General features: G+C 43.9%; 1 protein-coding gene across 1 annotated transcript in view; it reads left to right on the top strand.

Moving 5' to 3' along the window:
* LOC118400839 (otogelin-like protein) overlaps positions 1-7092 on the top strand; it is a 64264-nt gene that overhangs the window by 47563 nt on the left and 9609 nt on the right.

The following is a 7092-nucleotide window of genomic DNA, read 5'->3' as shown; positions in this document are numbered from 1 at the left end:
ACAAACGCTTGTTTTGCTATGGTTGAGAAGCATATTTTGAAAATCTGAGATGACAGTGTTGTTAATTAACCTCATAGTCCGCCCCATCCCGCATGCGGTCAGGCGTTACTACAGCCTCAAGCTCATTACCATAACGCAACGTTAGCGATTTCTAAAAATCGCAAATGAAATGAAATAAATATGCCTGCTCTCAAGCTTATCATTTTCTTAACAATCCTGTCGTCTCAGATTTTCAAAATATGCTTTAGAACCAGAGAAAATCAATAATTTGTGTAAGAGTGGTGATAGCTAGCTTAGCATTTAGCGTTAGCATTTAGCACGCAACATATTCACAAAAACCAGCAAAGGGATCAAATAAAATAATTTACCCTTGAAGAACTTCAGATGTTTCAATGAGGAGACTCTCAGTTACATAGCAGATGTCCAGTTTTCCTGAAAGATTCTTGTGTAGGACACATCGTTCCGTTTTGTTACTATGCATTTGGCTGCCGAAACTAACCGAAAAATTCAGACACCTACACGTCAAACTTTTTTCCGAATTAACTCCATAATATCGACTGAAACATGGAAAACGTTGTTTGAATCAATCCTCAAGGTGTTTTGTCATATATCTCTTCATTGAAATGGCAGTCCTAGAAGCCTTCTTTGTTCTCTGATTCGGATGGAAAAATACTGGTAGCTGACTTTTTTGCGCACCAATTTCCACGCAGACACCGTGCGGGACACTTGGCAATTGTAGTCTCTTATGGTCAATCTTCCAATGATATGCCTACAAATACGTCACAATGCTGCATACACCTTGGGGAAACGCTAGAAAGTGTCCGTTCATTCCTGTCGCATTCACAGCCATATAAGGCGATCATGGAAAACGTACCTTCAGAAATCCTGTTCATTTCCTGGTCGCTCAAACATCTTGGTTTTGCCTGAAGCTTTTGTTATAAGGCACTCACAGTGAAAATCTTTGCAGTTCTGGAAACGTAAGAGTGTCTTCTTTCCAAAACTATCAATTCAAGCATAGTCGAGCATATTTTCGTGACAAAATATTGCGCTTAAAATGGGCACGTCTTTTTATCCAAAAATGAAATAATGCCCCTAGAGGACTAACTTAACAAAAGGCTAAGCTTGAGAGCTAGCATATTGATTTCATTTGCGATTTTCATGAATAGTTAACGTTGTGTTATGCTAATGAGCTTGCTGATAGATTTACACAATCCTGGATACATTTTTTTTTCTTAGCTAAACGTGACGCACAAAATGGAGCGATTTCTCCTAAACAAATAATCTTTCAGGAAAAACTGAACATTTGCTATCTAACTGAGAGTCTCCCCATTGAAAACATCAGAAGTTCTTCAAAGGTAAATTATTTTATTTTAATGGTTTTCTGGTTTTTGTGAAAATGTTGCCTGCTGAATGCTAACGCTAAATGCTATGCTAACGCTAAATGCTGTTACACAAATGCTTGTTTTGCTATGGTTGAGAAGCATATTTTTGAAAATCTGAGATGACAGTGTTGTTAACAAAAGGCTGAGCTTGAGAGCCAGCATATGTATTTCATTTCCTTTACGATTTTCATGAATAGTTAACGTTGCGTTATGGTAATGAGCTTGAGGCTGTATTCACGATCCCGGATCCGGATGGCTCGGACGCAAGAAGTTAGTGAAGACAGCTTCTCCATCCTGGAGGGGGAAATCAATCATTTCCAGGCCCAGGGACAAGTACTAGTCTGTGGCAAACTAAATGCCAGAACTGGACTAGAACCTGACACCCTCAGCACACAGGGGGACAACCACATACCTGGAGGTGACATCATTCCCTCCCCCATATGCCATATGAGGCACAACTATGACAACAGAACCAACAAAAACTCCTGCAGCTTTGTCGCACGCTGGGTATGTACATAATCAATGGTAGGTTTCGAGGGGACCGAAAAGCTCATCTCTTCGCAGTAGCACTACTTTATCACTGGCCTCAACTCAGACTGTCAGAGCATTTAGTCAGCCCACTGACATCCCTATCAGATCACAGCAAAATCACAGCCTACTTGAACACAGCAGTACTCAATCAAGAGGCATCAAAGCCAAAGGCACTGAGTAATATTAAGAAATTCTATGGATGGAAGGAAAGTAGTGTGGAAAACTATCAAAAAAAAAACAATTAGGCAATAACAAATTCAATCTCTTTTACACAACTTCCTGGACAATACCTTTCACTATAATTATGAAGGTGTAAACTTGGCAGTAAAAACCTAAACAGTATATCTGACCTCTCAGCTTCCTTTTCAAATCAACAAATTTCAAACAGAAAACCAAAGAAAATGAACAGCAATGACAAATGGTTTGATGAAGAACGCAAAACTTAAGAAAGAAATTGAGAAACCTTTTCAACCAAAAACATAGAGACCCAGAAGACCTTAGCCTTCACTATGGTGAATCACTAAAACAATACAGAAATACACGATGGAAAAAGAAGGAACAGCAAGTCAGAAATCAGCTCAACGTAATTGAAGACTCCATAGACTCTAACCACTTCTGGGAAACACTAAACAAACAGTAACACTAAGACGTATCTATACAAAAAAACCGAGATGTATGGGTAAACCACTTCTCCAATATTTTTGTCCCTAAATCAATGAACAAACAGCAAAAACATTTACTTCGTCAAATACAAATTTTAGAATCCACTATTTTTTTTTTTTATTTTTATTTTATTTCACCTTTATTTAACCAGGTAGGCTTGTTGAGAACAAGTTCTCATTTGCAACTGCGACCTGGCCAAGATAAAGCATAGCAGTGTGAACAGACAACACAGAGTTACATATGGAGTAAACAATTAACAAGTCAATAACACAGTAGAAAAAGGGAGTCTATATACAATGTGTGCAAAAGGCATGAGGAGGTAGGCGAATAATTACAATATTGCAGATTAACACTGGAGTGATAAATGATCAGATGATCATGTACAGGTAGAGATATTGGTGTGCAAAAGAGCAGAAAAGTAAATAAATAAAAACTGTGGGGATGAGGTAGGTGAAAATGGGTGGGCTATTTACCAATAGATTATGTACAGCTGCAGCGATCGGTTAGCTGCTCAGATAGCTGATGTTTGAAGTTGGTGAGGGAGATAAAAGTCTCAACCAGCGATTTTGCAATTCGTTCCAGTCACAGGCAGCAGAGTACTGGAACGAAAGGCGGCCGAATGAGGTGTTGGATTTAGGGATGATCAGTGAGATACACCTGCTGGAGCCCGTGCTACGGATGGGTGTTGCCATCGTGACCAGTGAACTGAGATAAGGCGGAGCTTTACCTAGCATGGCCTTGTAGATGACCTGGAGCCAGTGGGTCTGGCGACGAATATGTAGCGAGGGCCAGCCGACTAGAGCATACAAGTCGCAGTGGTGGGTAGTATAAGGTGCTTTAGTGACAAAACGGATGGCACTGTGATAAACTGCATCCAGTTTGCTGAGTAGAGTGTTGAAGCGATTTTGTAGATGACATCGCCGAAGTCAAGGATCGGTAGGATAGTCAGTTTTACTAGGGTAAGCTTGGCAGCGTGAGTGAAGGAGGCTTTGTTGCGGAATAGAAAGCCGACTCCTGATTTGATTTTCGATTGGAGATGTTTGATATGGGTCTGGAAGGAGAGTTTGCAGTCTAGCCAGACACCTAGGTACTTATAGGTGTCCACATATTCAAGGTTACAACCATCCAGTGTGGTGATGCTAGTCGGGCATGCGGGTGCAGGCAGCGATCGGTTGAAAAGCATGCATTTGGTTTTACTAGTGTTTAAGAGCAGTTGGAGGCCACGGAAGGAGTGTTGTATGGCATTGAAGCTCGTTTGGAGGTTAGATAGCACAGTGTCCAATGACGGGCCGAAAGTATATAGAATGGTGTCGTCTGCGTAGAGGTGGATCAGGAATCGCCCGCAGCAAGACCAACATCATTGATATATACAGAAAAAGAGTCGGCCCGAGAATTGAACCCTGTGGCACCCCCATAGAGACTGCCAGAGGACCGGACAGCATGCCCTCCGATTTGACACACTGAACTCTGTCTGCAAAGTAATTGGTGAACCAGGCAAGGCAGTCATCCGAAAAACCGAGGCTACTGAGTCTGCCGATAAGAATCTGGTGATTGACAGAGTCGAAAGCCTTGGCAAGGTCGATGAAGACGGCTGCACAGTACTGTCTTTTATCGATGGCGGTTATGATGTCGTTTAGTACCTTGAGTGTGGCTGTGACCACCGGCACCCGTGACCGGCTCGAAACCAGATTGCATAGCGGAGAAGGTACGGTGGGATTCGAGATGGTCAGTGACCTGTTTGTTGACTTGGCTTTCGAAGACCTTAGATAGGCAGGGCAGAATGGATATAGGTCTGTAACAGTTTGGGTCCAGGGTGTCTCCCCTTTGAAGAGGGGGATGACTGCAGCAGCTTTCCAATCCTTGGGGATCTCAGGCGATATGAAAGAGAGGTTGAACAATCTGGTAATAGGGGTTGCGACAATGGCGGCGGATAGTTTCAGAAATAGAGGGTCCAGATTGTCAAGCCCAGCTGATTTATACGGGTCCAGGTTTTGCAGCTCTTTCAGAACATCTGTTATCTGGATTTGGGTAAAGGAGAACCTGGAGAGGCTTGGGCGAGGAGCTGCAGGGGGCCGGAGCTGTTGGCCGAGGTAGGAGTAGCCAGGCGGAAGGCATGGCCAGCCATTGAGAAATGCTTGTTGAAGTTTTCGATAATCTTGGATTTGTCGGTGGTGACCGTGTTCCCTAGCCTCAGTGCAGTGGGCAGCTGGGAGGAGGTGCTCTTGTTCTCCATGGACTTCACAGTGTCCCAGAACTTTTTGGAGTTGGAGCTACAGGATGCAAACTTCTGCCTGAAGAAGCTGGCCTTAGCTTTCCTGACTGACTGCGTGTATTGGTTCCTGACTTCCCTGAACAGTTGCATATCTCGGGGACTGTTCGATGCTATTGCAGTCCGCCACAGGATGTTTTTGTGCTGGTCGAGGCAGTCAGGTCTGGGGTGAACCAAGGGCTGTATCTGTTCTTAGTTCTGCATTTTTTGAACGGAGCATGCTTATCTAAAATGGTGAGGAAGTTACTCTTAAAGAATGACCAGGCATCCTCAACTGATGGGATGAGGTCAATGTCCTTCCAGGATACCCGGGCCAGGTCGATTAGAAAGGCCTGCTCACAGAAGTGTTTTAGGGAGCGTTTGACAGTGATGAGGGGTGGTCGCTTGACTGCGGCACCGTAGCGGATACAGGCAATGAGGCAGTGGTCGCTGAGATCCTGGTTGAAGACAGCGGAGGTGTATTTGGAGGGCCAGTTGGTCAGGATGACGTCTATGAGGGTGCCCTTGCTTACAGAGTTAGGGTTGTACCTGGTGGGTTCCTTGATGATTTGTGTGAGATTGAGGGCATCTAGCTTAGATTGTAGGACTGCCGGGGTGTTAAGCATATCCCAGTTTAGGTCACCTAACAGAACAAACTCTGAAGCTAGATGGGGGCAATCAATTCACAAATGGTGTCCAGGGCACAGCTGGGAGCTGAGGGGGTCGGTAGCAGGCGGCAACAGTGAGAGACTTATTTCTGGAGAGAGTAATTTTCAGAATTAGTAGTTCGAACTGTTTGGGTATGGACCTGGAAAGTATGACATTACTTTGCAGGCTATCTCTGCAGTAGACTGCAACTCCTCCCCTTTGGCAGTTCTATCTTGACGGAAGATGTTATAGTTGGGTATGGAAATCTCTGAATTTTTGGTGGCCTTCCTGAGCCAGGATTCAGACACGGCAAGGACATCAGGGTTAGCAGAGTGTGCTAAAGCAGTGAGTAAAACAAACTTAGGAGGAGGCTTCTGATGTTGACATGCATGAAACCAAGGCTTTTCAATCACAGAAGTCAACAAATGAGGGTGCCTGGGGACATGCAGGGCCTGGGTTTACCTCCACATCACCCGCGGAACAGAGAAGGAGTAGAATGAGGGTGCGGCTAAAGACTATCAAAACTGGTCGCCTAGAGCGTTGGGGACAGAGAATAAGAGGAGCAGGTTTCTGGGCATGGTAGAATATATTCGGGGCATAATGCGCAGACAGGGGTATGGTGGGGTGCAGGTACGAGCGGAGGTAAGCCCAGGCACTGGGTGATGATGAGAGAGGTTTTATCTCTGGACATGCTGGTTGTAATGGGTGAGGTCACCGCATATGTGGGAAGTGGGACAAAGGAGGTATCAGGGGTATGAGGAGTGGGATAAGGGGCTCCATTGTGAAGTAAAACAATGATAACTAACCTGAGCAACAGTATACAAGGCATATTGACATTTGAGAGAGACATAGAGCGAGGCATACAGTAATCACAGGTGTTGAATTGGGAAAGCTAGCTAAAACAGTGGGTGAGACAACAGCTAATCAGCTAGCATAACAACAGCAGGTAAATGGCATTGACTAGCAACGGGCCGACAGATAAAACAAACAAGCAGAATGGAGTACCGTGATTAATGGACAGTCCAGCGTGCATCAGCTATGTAGCCAAGTGATCAGAGTCCAGGGGCAGCGGTGGATGAGGCAGGGGGACTGGACTGGCGAGTGTTATCCAGGTTAAAAAAAAACTAACAATGACTAAATAGCTTGTAGCTAGTTAGCTGTTGCTTCTGAGGTTCTTGAGTGTATTTAGCAGGTTTAGCTAAATGTTTAAAGATATGCGAAGAAAAATATCTAAAACGAAAAAAGACGATATTTACAGATATTTACAGAGAGACGATACGACGGGACGACTTACTGCTACGCTATCTTGGATCAGGTTGACTACCAGAACCAACCAGATTCTCCAATTACATTGAATGAACTAGAGGACAAAATACAAACTCTCAAACTCAAAAAGGCCTGTGGTGTTTGATTCTCAAATACATGCTAAAATATACAGACCACAAATTCCTATTGGCAGTACTTCAACTCTAACATCATCCTTTTCCACAAAAGTGGTGAAAAATTTGACACAAATAACTACCGAAGCATATGCGGCCAACAGCAACCTTGGGAAAATCCTCTGCATTATCACTAACAGCAGAATTGTACATTTCCTCAGTGAAAACATTGTACTGAGCA

The sequence above is a fragment of the Oncorhynchus keta genome, chromosome 22 (genome assembly GCF_023373465.1).
Source record: "Oncorhynchus keta strain PuntledgeMale-10-30-2019 chromosome 22, Oket_V2, whole genome shotgun sequence".
Taxonomy (NCBI): Eukaryota; Metazoa; Chordata; class Actinopteri; order Salmoniformes; family Salmonidae; genus Oncorhynchus; species Oncorhynchus keta.
Note: the sequence above shows the minus strand (reverse complement) of the source record. Positions and strands in the feature narration are given on the sequence as shown.